This window comes from Pseudophryne corroboree, unplaced genomic scaffold (genome assembly GCF_028390025.1).
Source record: "Pseudophryne corroboree isolate aPseCor3 unplaced genomic scaffold, aPseCor3.hap2 scaffold_462, whole genome shotgun sequence".
NCBI classification, from domain to species: Eukaryota; Metazoa; Chordata; class Amphibia; order Anura; family Myobatrachidae; genus Pseudophryne; species Pseudophryne corroboree.
The window spans coordinates 173,409-191,087 of record NW_026970077.1 but is presented as its reverse complement, the minus strand read 5'-3'; the positions used below and the strand labels follow the sequence as shown (position 1 = coordinate 191,087).

The following is a 17,679-nucleotide window of genomic DNA, read 5'->3' as shown; positions in this document are numbered from 1 at the left end:
CTGACAAAGGCTAATAAGCATTCATCTAAAACGTTTCCTAGAAAAACTTAAAAAAGTCTATAATCTGGAGAGTTTTTGTAAGATGTTTCTTCTATCAACCAACGAAGAAACACATTGGTACTTTCCCATGATGAGTGAGTGCTTCAGGATCTCTTGCACTTACATGTGCAGCAGAGTACAGCAATGGAAGCATGCTGGGCCCATAACCCAGAGGTAGGCAGATTGAAACTATCCTCTCCTATATGCATTTTTTTGTTTGTTAATTAAAGTAATCCAAAACTGGGATTGATATTTTGGCTCTTTTATTTTTACTTAAAGTACAATAACTTTTACCATTTTAATTTGTTTTAATAGTATATTGACAGTATTGTTTTCTTTCAAAAATCCACTTAATTTTCTTTACCCTATTATTAAAATGGTAATTGACAAAAACAAACTACATTGTCACCAGAAGAGCAATACAAAATGTACAAGTGATATATTAAAATCATCTTTCCAGCTTGAATTTCAATGATGCATTGGGGCAACGATTTTGTGAGAAACATCTTCACCCTTAAATAAAGATTTTCTTAATTCCTTACCTGTGTGCTAATTAGATATCACCTTGTTTTCACATTAAACAGACTTCCACATGAGAAAGCAGCAAGGATGCAGTGGCGTTAATGTTTCCTGGTGTCAACCTGTATTATTTCAGTAGACATTGAAATGAGGATGCATCTTGCTGCCTTTCCAATGAAGCAAGTTTAATTTAGTAATAGGTGAAAAACCATCCCTACAAAGGTGTTAATCAGAGACTTGGCTTAGTGGACACTTTTCAGAGAACAAATTTGTTAGCATAAAAATAAAGCCAGAAAATGAAGAGCTGTTTATTCACGCAATTTGATTTTTTTGCCAGCATATTTCTTTTTCTCTGCAACCCACTGCTAAATTGTGCTTCCTAGATGTTTTTATAAAATCACTGAATCAAATCTAACTCTGATTACATCAGAGAAGGCCAGGTACCCTACACCATAACAGGGGGTATGAAATTTGACTTGTCTACTTAAAGATCACCAAAATCGGATAACAAGGTCAATTACGTCCCTGGGTGGGATTGAACCACCAACCTTTTAGTTAATAGCCGTACACACTAACTGATTGCGCCACAGAGACACTTTGGAAAAGTACATACTGACAAATGCTAATAAGCATTCATCTAAAACGTTTCCTAGAAAAACTTAAAAAAGTCAATAATCTGGAGAGTTTTTGTAAGATGTTTCTTCTATCAACCAACGAAGAAACACATTGGTACTTTCCCATGATGAGTGAGTGCTTCAGGATCTCTTGCACTTACATGTGCAGCAGAGTACAGCAATGGAAGAATGCTGGGCCCATAACCCAGAGGTAGGCAGATTGAAACTATCCTCTGCTATATGCATTTTTTTGTTTGTTAATTAAAGTAATCCAAAACTGGGATTGATATTTTGGCTCTTTTATTTTTACTTAAAGTACAATAACTTTTACCATTTTAATTTGTTTTAATAGTATATTGACAGTATTGTTTTCTTTCAAAAATCCACTTAATTTTCTTTACCCTATTATTAAAATGGTAATTGACAAAAACAAACTACATTGTTACCAGAAGAGCAATACAAAATGTACAAGTGATATATTAAAATCATCTTTCCAGCTTGAATTTCAATGATGCATTGGGGCAACGATTTTGTGAGAAACATCTTCACCCTTAAATAAAGATTTTCTTAATTCCTTACCTGTGTGCTAATTAGATATCACCTTGTTTTCACATTAAACAGACTTCCACATGAGAAAGCAGCAAGGATGCAGTGGCGTTAATGTTTCCTGGTGTCAACCTGTATTATTTCAGTAGACATTGAAATGAGGATGCATCTTGCTGCCTTTCCAATGAAGCAAGTTTAATTTAGTAATAGGTGAAAAACCATCCTTACAAAGGTATTAATCAGAGACTTGGCTTTGTGGACACTTTTCAGAGAACAAATTTGTTAGCATAAAAATAAAGCCAGAAAATAAAGAGCTGTTTAATCACTCAATTGGATTTTTCTGCCAGCATATTTTTTTTCTCTGCAACCCACTGCTAAATTGTGCTTCCTAGCTGTTTTTATAAAATCACTGAATCAAATCTAACTCTGATTACATCAGAGAAGGCCAGGTACCCTACACCATAACAGGGGGTTTGAAATTTTTACTTGTCTACTTAAAGATCACCAAAATCTGATAACAAGGTCAATTAGGTCCCTGGGTGGGATTGAACCACCAACCTTTTGGTTAATAGCCATACATACTAACTGATTGCGCCACAGAGACACTTTGCAAAAGTCCATACTGACAAAGGCTAATAAGCATTCATCTAAAACGTTTCCGAGAAAAACTTTAAAAAGTCAATAATCTGGAGAGTTTTTGTAAGATGTTTCTTCCATCAACCAACGAAGAAACACATTGGTACTTTCCCATGATGAGTGAGTGCTTCAGGATCTCTTGAACTTACATGTGCAGCAGAGTACTGCAATGGAAGCATGCTGGGCCCATAACCCAGAGGTAGGCAGATTGAAACAATCCTCTGCTATATGCATTTTTTTTTGTTAATTAAAGTAATCCAAAACTGGGATTGATATTTTGTCTCTTTTATTTTTACTTAAAGTACAATAACTTTTACCATTTTAATTTGTTTTAATAGTTAATTGACAGTATTGTTTTCTTTCAAAAATCCACTTCATTTTCTTTACCCTATTATTAAAATGGTAATTGACAAAAACAAACTACATTGTCACCAGAAGAGCAATACAAAATGTACAAGTGATATATTAAAATCATCTTTCCAGCTTGAATTTCAATGATGCATTGGGTCAACAATTTTGTGAGAAACATCTTCACCCTTAAATAAAGATTTTCTTAATTCCTTACCTGTGTGCTAATTATATATCACCTTGTTTTCACATTAAACAGACTTCCACATGAGAAAGCTGCAAGGATGCAGTGGCGTTAATGTTTCCTGGTGTCAACTTGTATTATTTCAGTAGACATTGAAATGAGGATGCATCTTGCTGCCTTTCCAATGAAGCAAGTATAATTTAGTAATAGGTGAAAAACCATCCTTACAAAGGTGTTAATCAGAGACTTGGCTTTGTGGACACTTTTCAGAGAACAAATTTGTTAGCATAAAAATAAAGCCAGAAAATGAAGAGCTGTTTAATCACTCGATTGGATTTTTCTGCCAGCATATTTTTTTTCTCTGCAACCCACTGCTAAATTGTGCTTCCTAGCTGTTTTTCATAAAATCACTGAATCAAATCTAACTCTGATTACATCAGAGAAGGCCATGTACCCTACACCATAAGAGGAGGTTTGAAATTTTGACTTGTCTACTTAAAGATCACCAAAATCTGATCACAAGGTTAATTACGTCCCTGGGTGGGATTGAACCATCAACCTTTTGGTTAATAGCCAAACACACTAACCGATTGCGCCACAGAGACACTTTGCAAAAAGTACATACTGACAAAGGCTGATAAGCATACATCTAGAACGTTTCCTAGAAAAACATTAAAAAATCAATAATCTGGAGAGTTTTTGTAAGATGTTTCTTCCATCAACCAACGAATAAACACATTGGTACTTTCCCATGATGAGTGAGTGCTTCAGGATCTCTTGCACTTACATGGGCAGCAGAGTACTGCAATGGAAGCATGCTGGACCCATAACCCAGAGGTAGGCAGATTGAAACTATCCTTTGCTATATGCATTTTTTTTGTTAATTTAAGTAATCAGAACTGGGATTGATATTTTTGCTCTTTTATTTTTACTTAAAGTACAATAACTTTTACCATTTTAATTTGTTTTAATAGTATATTGACAGTATAGTTTTCTTTCAAAAATCCACTTAATTTTCTTTACCCTGTTATTAAAATGGTAATTGACAAAAAAACTACATTGTCACCAGAAGAGCAATACAAAATGTACAAGTGATATATTAAAATCATCTTTCCAGCTTGAATTTCAATGATGCATTGGGGCAACAATTTTGTGAGAAACATCTTCACCCTTAAATAAAGATTTTCGTAATTCCTTACCTGTGTGCTAATTAGATATCACCTTGTTTTCACATTAAACAGACTTCCACATGAGAAAGCAGCAAGGATGCAGTGGCGTTAATGTTTCCTGGTGTCAACCTGTATTATTTCAGTAGACATTGAAATGACGATGCATCTTGCTGCCTTTCCAATGAAGCAAGTTTAATTTAGTAATAGGTGAAAAACCATACTTACAAAGGTGTTAATCAGAGACTTGGCTTTGTGGACACTTTTCAGAGAACAAATTTGTTAGCATAAAAATAAAGCCAGAAAATGAAGAGCTGTTTAATCACTCAATTGGATTTTTCTGCCAGCATATTTTTTTTCTCTGCAACCCACTGCTAAATTGTGCTTCCTAGCTGTTTTTTATAAAATCACTGAATCAAATCTAACTCTGATTACATCAGAGAAGGCCAGGTACACTACACAATAAGAGGGGGTTTGAAATTTTGACTTGTCTACTTAAATATCACCAAAATGTGATCACAAGGTCAATTACGTCCCTGGGTGGGATTGAACCACCAACCTTTTGGTTAATAGCCGAACATACTAACCGATTGCGCCACCGAGACACTTTGCAAACAGTACATACTGACAAAGGCTAATAAGCATACATCTAGAACGTTTCCTAGAAAAACATTAAAAAATCAATAATCTGGAGAGTTTTTGTAAGATGTTTCTTCCATCAACCAATGAATATACACATTGGTACTTTCCCATGATGAGTGAGTGCTTCAGGATCTCTTGCACTTACATGTGCAGCAGAGTACTGCAATGGAAGCATGCTGGACCCATAACCCAGAGGTAGGCAGATTGAAACTATCCTTTGCTATATGCATTTTTTTTGTTAATTTAAGTAATCAAAACTGGGATTGATATTTTTGCTCTTTTATTTTTACTTAAAGTACAATAACTTTTACCATTTTAATTTGTTTTAATAGTATATTGACAGTATAGTTTTCTTTCAAAAATCCACTTAATTTTCTTTACCCTATTATTAAAATGGTAATTGACAAAAACAAACTACATTGTCACCAGAAGAGCAATACAAAATGTACAAGTGATATATTAAAATCATCTTTCCAGCTTGAATTTCAATGATGCATTGGGGCAACGATTTTGTGAGAAACATCTTCACCCTTAAATAAAGATTTTCTTAATTCCTTACCTGTGTGCTAATTAGATATCACCTTGTTTTCACATTAAACAGACTTCCACATGAGAAAGCAGCAAGGATGCAGTGGCGTTAATGTTTCCTGGTGTCAACCTGTATTATTTCAGTAGACATTGAAATGAGGATGCATCTTGCTGCCTTTCCAATGAAGCAAGTTTAATTTAGTAATAGGTGAAAAACCATCCTTACAAAGGTGTTAATCAGAGACTTGGCTTTGTGGACACTTTTCAGAGAACAAATTTGTTAGCATAAAAATAAAGCCAGAAAATAAAGAGCTGTTTAATCACTCAATTGGATTTTTCTGCCAGCATATTTTTTTCTCTGCAACCCACTGCTAAATTGTGCTTCCTAGCTGTTTTTATAAAATCACTGAATCAAATCTAACTCTGATTACATCAGAGAAGGCCAGGTACCCTACACCATAACAGGGGGTTTGAAATTTTGACTTGTCTACTTAAAGATCACCAAAATCTGATAACAAGGTCAATTAAGTCCCTGGGTGGGATTGAACCACCAACCTTATGGTTAATAGCCGTACATACTAACTGATTGCGCCACAGAGACACTTGGCAAAAGTCCATACTGACAAAGGCTAATAAGCATTCATCTAAAACGTTTCCTAGAAAAACTTAAAAAAGTCAATAATCTGGAGAGTTTTTGTAAGATGTTTCTTCTATCAACCAACGAAGAAACACATTGGTACTTTCCCATGATGAGTGAGTGCTTCAGGATCTCTTGCACTTACATGTGCAGCAGAGTACAGCAATGGAAGCATGCTGGGCCCATAACCCAGAGGTAGGCAGATTGAAACTATCCTCTGCTATATGCATTTTTTTGTTTGTTAATTAAAGTAATCCAAAACTGGGATTGATATTTTGGCTCTATTATTTTTACTTAAAGTACAATAACTTTTACCATTTTAATTTGTTTTAATAGTATATTGACAGTATTGTTTTCTTTCAAAAATCCACTTAATTTTCTTTACCCTATTATTAAAATGGTAATTGACAAAAACAAACTACATTGTCACCAGAAGAGCAATACAAAATGTACAAGTGATATATTAAAATCATCTTTCCAGCTTGAATTTCAATGATGCATTGGGGCAACGATTTTGTGAGAAACATCTTCACCCTTAAATAAAGATTTTCTTAATTCCTTACCTGTGTGCTAATTAGATATCACCTTGTTTTCACATTAAACAGACTTCCACATGAGAAAGCAGCAAGGATGCAGTGGCGTTAATGTTTCCTGGTGTCAATTTGTATTATTTCAGTAGACATTGAAATGAGGATGCATCTTGCTGCCTTTCCAATGAAGCAAGTTTAATTTAGTAATAGGTGAAAAACCATCCTTACAAAGGTGTTAATCAGAGACTTGGCTTTGTGGACACTTTTCAGAGAACAAATTTGTTAGCATAAAAATAAAGCCAGAAAATGAAGAGCTGTTTAATCACTCGATTGGATTTTTCTGCCAGCATATTTTTTTTCTCTGCAACCCACTGCTAAATTGTGCTTCCTAGCTGTTTTTTATAAAATCACTGAATCAAATCTAACTCTGATTACATCAGAGAAGGCCATGTACCCTACACCATAAGAGGAGGTTTGAAATTTTGACTTGTCTACTTAAATATCACCAAAATCTGATCACAAGGTTAATTACGTCCCTGGGTGGGATTGAACCACCAACCTTTTGGTAATAGCCAAACACACTAACCGATTGCGCCACAGAGACACTTTGCAAAAGTCCATACTGACAAAGGCTAATAAGCATTAATCTAAAACGTTTCCTAGAAAAACTTTAAAAAGTCAATAATCTGGAGAGTTTTTGTAAGATGTTTCTTCCATCAACCAACGAAGAAACACATTGGTACTTTCCCATGATGATTGAGTGCTTCAGGATCTCTTGAACTTACATGTGCAGCAGAGTACTGCAATGGAAGCATGCTGGGCCCATAACCCAGAGGTAAGCAGATTGAAACTATCCTCTGCTATATGCATTTTTTTTTTGTTAATTAAAGTAATCCAAAACTGGGATTGATATTTTGTCTCTTTTATTTTTACTTAAAGTACTATAACTTTTACCATTTTAATTTGTTTTAATAGTATATTGACAGTATTGTTTTCTTTCAAAAATCCACTTCATTTTCTTTACCCTATTATTAAAATGGTAATTGACAAAAACAAACTACATTGTCACCAGAAGAGCAATACAAAATGTACAAGTGATATATTAAAATCATCTTTCCAGCTTGAATTTCAATGTTGCATTGGGTCAACAATTTTGTGAGAAACATCTTCACCCTTAAATAAAGATTTTCTTAATTCCTTACCTGTGTGCTAATTAGATATCACCTTGTTTTCACATTAAACAGACTTCCACATGAGAAAGTAGCAAGGATGCAGTGGCTTTAATGTTTCCTGGTGTCAATTTGTATTATTTCAGTAGACATTGAAATGAGGATGCATCTTGCTGCCTTTCCAATGAAGCAAGTTTAATTTAGTAATAGGTGAAAAACCATCCTTACAAAGGTGTTAATCAGAGACTTGGCTTTGTGGACACTTTTCAGAGAACAAATTTGTTAGCATAAAAATAAAGCCAGAAAATGAAGAGCTGTTTAATCACTCGATTGGATTTTTCTGCCAGCATATTTTTTTTCTCTGCAACCCACTGCTAAATTGTGCTTCCTAGCTGTTTTTTATAAAATCACTGAATCAAATCTAACTCTGATTACATCAGAGAAGGCCATGTACCCTACACCATAAGAGGAGGTTTGAAATTTTGACTTGTCTACTTAAATATCACCAAAATCTGATCACAAGGTTAATTATGTCCCTGGGTGGGATTGAACCACCAACCTTTTGGTTAATAGCCAAACACACTAACCGATTGCGCCACAGAGACACTTTGCAAAAGTCCATACTGACAAAGGCTAATAAGCATTAATCTAAAACGTTTCCTAGAAAAACTTTAAAAAGTCAATAATCTGGAGAGTTTTTGTAAGATGTTTCTTCCATCAACCAACGAAGAAACACATTGGTACTTTCCCATGATGAGTGAGTGCTTCAGGATCTCTTGCACTTACATGTGCAGCAGAGTACTGCAATGGAAGCATGCTGGGCCCATAACCCAGAGGTAGGCAGATTGAAACTATCCTCTGCTATATGCATTTTTTTTGTTAATTAAAGTAATCCAAAACTGGGATTGATATTTTGTCTCTTTTATTTTTACTTAAAGTACAATAACTTTTACCATTTTAATTTGTTTTAATAGTATATTGACAGTATTGTTTTCTTTCAAAAATCCACTTCATTTTCTTTACCCTATTATTAAAATGGTAATTGACAAAAACAAACTACATTGTCACCAGAAGAGCAATACAAAATGTACAAGTGATATATTAAAATCATCTTTCCAGCTTGAATTTCAATGATGCATTGGGGCAACGATTTTGTGAGAAACATCTTCACCCTTAAATAAAGATTTTCTTAATTCCTTACCTGTGTGCTAATTAGATATCACCTTGTTTTCACATTAAACAGACTTCCACATTAGAAAGCAGCAAGGATGCAGTGGCGTTAATGTTTCCTGGTGTCAACTAGTATTATTTCAGTAGACTTTGAAATGAGGATACATCTTGCTGCCTTTCCAATGAAGCAAGTTTAATTTAGTAATAGGTGAAAAACCATCCCTACAAAGGTGTTAATCAGAGACTTGGCTTTGTGGACACTTTTCAGAGAACAAATTTGTTAGCATAAAAATAAAGCCAGAAAATGAAGAGCTGTTTAATCACGCAATTTGTTTTTTTTGCCAGCATATTTCTTTTTCTCTGCAACCCACTGCTAAATTGTGCTTCCTAGATGTTTTTATAAAATCACTGAATCAAATCTAACTCTGATTACATCAGAGAAGGCCAGGTACCCTACACCATAACAGGGGGTATGAAATTTGACTTGTCTACTTAAAGATCACCAAAATCTGATAACAAGGTCAATTACATCCCTGGGTGGGATTGAACCACCAACCTTTTGGTTAATAGCCGTACACACTAACTGATTGCGCCACAGAGACACTTTGCTAAAAGTACATACTGACAAATGCTAATAAGCATTCATCTAAAACGTTTCCTAGATAAACTTAAAAAAGTCAATAATCTGGAGAGTTTTTGTAAGATGTTTCTTCTATCAACCAACGAAGAAACACATTGGTACTTTCCCATGATGAGTGAGTGCTTCAGGATCTCTTGCACTTACATGTGCAGCAGAGTACAGCAATGGAAGCATGCTGGGCCCATAACCCAGAGGTAGGCAGATTGAAACTATCCTCTGCTATATGCATTTTTTTGTTTGTTAATTAAAGTAATCCAAAACTGGGATTGATATTTTGGCTCTATTATTTTTACTTAAAGTACAATAACTTTTACCATTTTAATTTGTTTTAATAGTATATTGACAGTATTGTTTTCTTTCAAAAATCCACTTCATTTTCTTTACCCTATTATTAAAATGGTAATTGACAAAAACAAACTACATTGTCACCAGAAGAGCAATACAAAATGTACAAGTGATATATTAAAATCATCTTTCCAGCTTGAATTTCAATGTTGCATTGGGTCAACAATTTTGTGAGAAACATCTTCACCCTTAAATAAAGATTTTCTTAATTCCTTACCTGTGTGCTAATTAGATATCACCTTGTTTTCACATTAAACAGACTTCCACATGAGAAAGCAGCAAGGATGCAGTGGCGTTAATGTTTCCTGGTGTCAATTTGTATTATTTCAGTAGACATTGAAATGAGGATGCATCTTGCTGCCTTTCCAATGAAGCAAGTTTAATTTAGTAATAGGTGAAAAACCATCCTTACAAAGGTGTTAATCAGAGACTTGGCTTTGTGGACACTTTTCAGAGAACAAATTTGTTAGCATAAAAATAAAGCCAGAAAATGAAGAGCTGTTTAATCACTCGATTGGATTTTTCTGCCAGCATATTTTTTTTCTCTGCAACCCACTGCTAAATTGTGCTTCCTAGCTGTTTTTTATAAAATCACTGAATCAAATCTAACTCTGATTACATCAGAGAAGGCCATGTACCCTACACCATAAGAGGAGGTTTGAAATTTTGACTTGTCTACTTAAATATCACCAAAATCTGATCACAAGGTTAATTACGTCCCTGGGTGGGATTGAACCACCAACCTTTTGGTTAATAGCCAAACACACTAACCGATTGCGCCACAGAGACACTTTGCAAAAGTGCATACTGACAAAGGCTAATAAGCATTAATCTAAAACGTTTCCTAGAAAAACTTTAAAAAGTCAATAATCTGGAGAGTTTTTGTAAGATGTTTCTTCCATCAACCAACGAAGAAACACATTGGTACTTTCCCATGATGAGTGAGTGCTTCAGGATCTCTTGCACTTACATGTGCAGCAGAGTACAGCAATGGAAGCATGCTGGGCCCATAACCCAGAGGTAGGCAGATTGAAACTATCCTCTGCTATATGCATTTTTTTGTTTGTTAATTAAAGTAATCCAAAACTGGGATTGATATTTTGGCTCTATTATTTTTACTTAAAGTACAATAACTTTTACCATTTTAATTTGTTTTAATAGTATATTGACAGTATTGTTTTCTTTCAAAAATCCACTTAATTTTCTTTACCCTATTATTAAAATGGTAATTGACAAAAACAAACTACATTGTCACCAGAAGAGCAATACAAAATGTACAAGTGATATATTAAAATCATCTTTCCAGCTTGAATTTCAATGATGCATTGGGGCAACGATTTTGTGAGAAACATCTTCACCCTTAAATAAAGATTTTCTTAATTCCTTACCTGTGTGCTAATTAGATATCACCTTGTTTTCACATTAAACAGACTTCCACATGAGAAAGCAGCAAGGATGCAGTGGCGTTAATGTTTCCTGGTGTCAACCTGTATTATTTCAGTAGACATTGAAATGAGGATGCATCTTGCTGCCTTTCCAATGAAGCAAGTTTAATTTAGTAATAGGTGAAAAACCATCCTTACAAAGGTGTTAATCAGAGACTTGGCTTTGTGGACACTTTTCAGAGAACAAATTTGTTAGCATAAAAATAAAGCCAGAAAATAAAGAGCTGTTTAATCACTCAATTGGATTTTTCTGCCAGCATATTTTTTTTCTCTGCAACCCACTGCTAAATTGTGCTTCCTAGCTGTTTTTATAAAATCACTGAATCAAATCTAACTCTGATTACATCAGAGAAGGCCAGGTACCCTACACCATAACAGGGGGTTTGAAATTTTGACTTGTCTACTTAAAGATCACCAAAATCTGATAACAAGGTCAATTAGGTCCCTGGGTAGGATTGAACCACCAACCTTTTGGTTAATAGCCGTACATACTAACTGATTGCGCCACAGAGACACTTTGCAAAAGTCCATACTGACAAAGGCTAATAAGCATTCATCTAAAACGTTTCCTAGAAAAACTTTAAAAAGTCAATAATCTGGAGAGTTTTTGTAAGATGTTTCTTCCATCAACCAACGAAGAAACACATTGGTACTTTCCCATGATGAGTAAGTGCTTCAGGATCTCTTGAACTTACATGTGCAGCAGAGTACTGCAATGGAAGCATGCTGGGCCCATAACCCAGAGGTAAGCAGATTGAAACTATCCTCTGCTATATGCATTTTTTTTTTGTTAATTAAAGTAATCCAAAACTGGGATTGATATTTTGTCTCTTTTATTTTTACTTAAAGTACTATAACTTTTACCATTTTAATTTGTTTTAATAGTATATTGACAGTATTGTTTTCTTTCAAAAATCCACTTCATTTTCTTTACCCTATTATTAAAATGGTAATTGACAAAAACAAACTACATTGTCACCAGAAGAGCAATACAAAATGTACAAGTGATATATTAAAATCATCTTTCCAGCTTGAATTTCAATGTTGCATTGGGTCAACAATTTTGTGAGAAACATCTTCACCCTTAAATAAAGATTTTCTTAATTCCTTACCTGTGTGCTAATTAGATATCACCTTGTTTTCACATTAAACAGACTTCCACATGAGAAAGTAGCAAGGATGCAGTGGCTTTAATGTTTCCTGGTGTCAATTTGTATTATTTCAGTAGACATTGAAATGAGGATGCATCTTGCTGCCTTTCCAATGAAGCAAGTTTAATTTAGTAATAGGTGAAAAACCATCCTTACAAAGGTGTTAATCAGAGACTTGGCTTTGTGGACACTTTTCAGAGAACAAATTTGTTAGCATAAAAATAAAGCCAGAAAATGAAGAGCTGTTTAATCACTCGATTGGATTTTTCTGCCAGCATATTTTTTTTCTCTGCAACCCACTGCTAAATTGTGCTTCCTAGCTGTTTTTTATAAAATCACTGAATCAAATCTAACTCTGATTACATCAGAGAAGGCCATGTACCCTACACCATAAGAGGAGGTTTGAAATTTTGACTTGTCTACTTAAATATCACCAAAATCTGATCACAAGGTTAATTATGTCCCTGGGTGGGATTGAACCACCAACCTTTTGGTTAATAGCCAAACACACTAACCGATTGCGCCACAGAGACACTTTGCAAAAGTCCATACTGACAAAGGCTAATAAGCATTAATCTAAAACGTTTCCTAGAAAAACTTTAAAAAGTCAATAATCTGGAGAGTTTTTGTAAGATGTTTCTTCCATCAACCAACGAAGAAACACATTGGTACTTTCCCATGATGAGTGAGTGCTTCAGGATCTCTTGCACTTACATGTGCAGCAGAGTACTGCAATGGAAGCATGCTGGGCCCATAACCCAGAGGTAGGCAGATTGAAACTATCCTCTGCTATATGCATTTTTTTTTTGTTAATTAAAGTAATCCAAAACTGGGATTGATATTTTGTCTCTTTTATTTTTACTTAAAGTACAATAACTTTTACCATTTTAATTTGTTTTAATAGTATATTGACAGTATTGTTTTCTTTCAAAAATCCACTTCATTTTCTTTACCCTATTATTAAAATGGTAATTGACAAAAACAAACTACATTGTCACCAGAAGAGCAATACAAAATGTACAAGTGATATATTAAAATCATCTTTCCAGCTTGAATTTCAATGATGCATTGGGGCAACGATTTTGTGAGAAACATCTTCACCCTTAAATAAAGATTTTCTTAATTCCTTACCTGTGTGCTAATTAGATATCACCTTGTTTTCACATTAAACAGACTTCCACATTAGAAAGCAGCAAGGATGCAGTGGCGTTAATGTTTCCTGGTGTCAACTAGTATTATTTCAGTAGACTTTGAAATGAGGATACATCTTGCTGCCTTTCCAATGAAGCAAGTTTAATTTAGTAATAGGTGAAAAACCATCCCTACAAAGGTGTTAATCAGAGACTTGGCTTTGTGGACACTTTTCAGAGAACAAATTTGTTAGCATAAAAATAAAGCCAGAAAATGAAGAGCTGTTTAATCACGCAATTTGTTTTTTTTGCCAGCATATTTCTTTTTCTCTGCAACCCACTGCTAAATTGTGCTTCCTAGATGTTTTTATAAAATCACTGAATCAAATCTAACTCTGATTACATCAGAGAAGGCCAGGTACCCTACACCATAACAGGGGGTATGAAATTTGACTTGTCTACTTAAAGATCACCAAAATCTGATAACAAGGTCAATTACATCCCTGGGTGGGATTGAACCACCAACCTTTTGGTTAATAGCCGTACACACTAACTGATTGCGCCACAGAGACACTTTGCTAAAAGTACATACTGACAAATGCTAATAAGCATTCATCTAAAACGTTTCCTAGATAAACTTAAAAAAGTCAATAATCTGGAGAGTTTTTGTAAGATGTTTCTTCTATCAACCAACGAAGAAACACATTGGTACTTTCCCATGATGAGTGAGTGCTTCAGGATCTCTTGCACTTACATGTGCAGCAGAGTACTGCAATGGAAGCATGCTGGGCCCATAACCCAGAGGTAGGCAGATTGAAACTATCCTCTGCTATATGCATTTTTTTGTTTGTTAATTAAAGTAATCCAAAACTGGGATTGATATTTTGGCTCTATTATTTTTACTTAAAGTACAATAACTTTTACCATTTTAATTTGTTTTAATAGTATATTGACAGTATTGTTTTCTTTCAAAAATCCACTTAATTTTCTTTACCCTATTATTAAAATGGTAATTGACAAAAACAAACTACATTGTCACCAGAAGAGCAATACAAAATGTACAAGTGATATATTAAAATCATCTTTCCAGCTTGAATTTCAATGATGCATTGGGGCAACGATTTTGTGAGAAACATCTTCACCCTTAAATAAAGATTTTCTTAATTCCTTACCTGTGTGCTAATTAGATATCACCTTGTTTTCACATTAAACAGACTTCCACATGAGAAAGCAGCAAGGATGCAGTGGCGTTAATGTTTCCTGGTGTCAACCTGTATTATTTCAGTAGACATTGAAATGAGGATGCATCTTGCTGCCTTTCCAATGAAGCAAGTTTAATTTAGTAATAGGTGAAAAACCATCCTTACAAAGGTGTTAATCAGAGACTTGGCTTTGTGGACACTTTTCAGAGAACAAATTTGTTAGCATAAAAATAAAGCCAGAAAATAAAGAGCTGTTTAATCACTCAATTGGATTTTTCTGCCAGCATATTTTTTTTCTCTGCAACCCACTGCTAAATTGTGCTTCCTAGCTGTTTTTATAAAATCACTGAATCAAATCTAACTCTGATTACATCAGAGAAGGCCAGGTACCCTACACCATAACAGGGGGTTTGAAATTTTGACTTGTCTACTTAAAGATCACCAAAATCTGATAACAAGGTCAATTAGGTCCCTGGGTGGGATTGAACCACCAACCTTTTGGTTAATAGCCATACATACTAACTGATTGCGCCACAGAGACACTTTGCAAAAGTCCATACTGACAAAGGCTAATAAGCATTCATCTAAAACGTTTCCTAGAAAAACTTTAAAAAGTCAATAATCTGGAGAGTTTTTGTAAGATGTTTCTTCCATCAACCAACGAAGAAACACATTGGTACTTTCCCATGATGAGTGAGTGCTTCAGGATCTCTTGAACTTACATGTGCAGCAGAGTACTGCAATGGAAGCATGCTGGGCCCATAACCCAGAGGTAGGCAGATTGAAACTATCCTCTGCTATATGCATTTTTTTTTTGTTAATTAAAGTAATCCAAAACTGGGATTGATATTTTGTCTCTTTTATTTTTACTTAAAGTACTATAACTTTTACCATTGTAATTTGTTTTAATAGTATATTGACAGTATTGTTTTCTTTCAAAAATCCACTTCATTTTCTTTACCCTATTATTAAAATGGTAATTGACAAAAACAAACTACATTGTCACCAGAAGAGCAATACAAAATGTACAAGTGATATATTAAAATCATCTTTCCAGCTTGAATTTCAATGTTGCATTGGGTCAACAATTTTGTGAGAAACATCTTCACCCTTAAATAAAGATTTTCTTAATTCCTTACCTGTGTGCTAATTAGATATCACCTTGTTTTCACATTAAACAGACTTCCACATGAGAAAGCAGCAAGGATGCAGTGGCGTTAATGTTTCCTGGTGTCAATTTGTATTATTTCAGTAGACATTGAAATGAGGATGCATCTTGCTGCCTTTCCAATGAAGCAAGTTTAATTTAGTAATAGGTGAAAAACCATCCTTACAAAGGTGTTAATCAGAGACTTGGCTTTGTGGACACTTTTCAGAGAACAAATTTGTTAGCATAAAAATAAAGCCAGAAAATGAAGAGCTGTTTAATCACTCGATTGGATTTTTCTGCCAGCATATTTTTTTTCTCTGCAACCCACTGCTAAATTGTGCTTCCTAGCTGTTTTTTATAAAATCACTGAATCAAATCTAACTCTGATTACATCAGAGAAGGCCATGTACCCTACACCATAAGAGGAGGTTTGAAATTTTGACTTGTCTACTTAAATATCACCAAAATCTGATCACAAGGTTAATTATGTCCCTGGGTGGGATTGAACCACCAACCTTTTGGTTAATAGCCAAACACACTAACCGATTGCGCCACAGAGACACTTTGCAAAAGTCCATACTGACAAAGGCTAATAAGCATTAATCTAAAACGTTTCCTAGAAAAACTTTAAAAAGTCAATAATCTGGAGAGTTTTTGTAAGATGTTTCTTCCATCAACCAACGAAGAAACACATTGGTACTTTCCCATGATGAGTGAGTGCTTCAGGATCTCTTGCACTTACATGTGCAGCAGAGTACTGCAACGGAAGCATGCTGGGCCCATAACCCAGAGGTAGGCAGATTGAAACTATCCTCTGCTATATGCATTTTTTTTGTTAATTAAAGTAATCCAAAACTGGGATTGATATTTTGTCTCTTTTATTTTTACTTAAAGTACAATAACTTTTACCATTTTAATTTGTTTTAATAGTATATTGACAGTATTGTTTTCTTTCAAAAATCCACTTCATTTTCTTTACCCTATTATTAAAATGGTAATTGACAAAAACAAACTACATTGTCACCAGAAGAGCAATACAAAATGTACAAGTGATATATGAAAATCATCTTTCCAGCTTGAATTTCAATGATGCATTGGGGAAACGATTTTGTGAGAAACATCTTCACCCTTAAATAAAGATTTTCTTAATTCCTTACCTGTGTGCTAATTAGATATCACCTTGTTTTCATATTAAACAGACTTCCACATGAGAAAGCAGCAAGGATGCAGTGGCGTTAATGTTTCCTGGTGTCAACTTGTATTATTTCAGTAGACATTGAAATGAGGATGCATCTTGCTGCCTTTCCAATGAAGCAAGTTTAATTTAGTAATAGGTGAAAAACCATCCTTACAAAGGTGTTAATCAGAGACTTGGCTTTGTGGACACTTTTCAGAGAACAAATTTGTTAGCATAAAAATAAATCCAGAAAATGAAGAGCTGTTTAATCACTCAATTGGATTTTTCTGCCAGCATATTTTTTTTCTTTGCAACCCACTGCTGCTAAATTGTGCTTCCTAGCTGTTTTTATAAAATCACTGAATCAAATCTAACTCTGATTACATCAGAGAAGGCCAGGTACCCTACACCATAACAGGGGGTTTGAAATTTTGACTTGTCTACTTAAAGAACACCAAAATCTGATAACAAGGTCAATTAGGTCCCTGGGTGGGATTGAACCACCAATCTTATGGTTAACAGCCGTACATACTAACTGATTGCGCCACAGAGACACTTTGCAAAAGTCCATACTGACAAAGGCTAATAAGCATTCATCTAAAACGTTTCCTAGAAAAACTTAAAAAAGTCAATAATCTGGAGAGTTTTTGTAAGATGTTTCTTCTATCAACCAACGAAGAAACACATTGGTACTTTCCCATGATGAGTGAG

The 17,679-nt window shown here is 34.5% G+C and overlaps 4 non-coding genes across 4 annotated transcripts; all 4 read right to left on the bottom strand.

The window, feature by feature from the left end:
• Positions 1-8,089: 8,089 nt before the first annotated feature.
• Positions 8,090-8,163, bottom strand: TRNAN-AUU (transfer RNA asparagine (anticodon AUU)). The gene has a single exon. It is a non-coding gene; the product is annotated as a tRNA-Asn (tRNA).
• Positions 8,164-10,428: 2,265 nt separating this feature from the next.
• On the bottom strand, positions 10,429-10,502 carry TRNAN-AUU (transfer RNA asparagine (anticodon AUU)). Its single transcript has one exon. It is a non-coding gene; the product is annotated as a tRNA-Asn (tRNA).
• Positions 10,503-12,768: 2,266 nt separating this feature from the next.
• Positions 12,769-12,842, bottom strand: TRNAN-AUU (transfer RNA asparagine (anticodon AUU)). The gene has a single exon. It is a non-coding gene; the product is annotated as a tRNA-Asn (tRNA).
• A 3,436-nt stretch (positions 12,843-16,278) lies between these two features.
• On the bottom strand, positions 16,279-16,352 carry TRNAN-AUU (transfer RNA asparagine (anticodon AUU)). The gene has a single exon. It is a non-coding gene; the product is annotated as a tRNA-Asn (tRNA).
• Between the last annotated feature and the right edge of the window lie 1,327 nt (positions 16,353-17,679).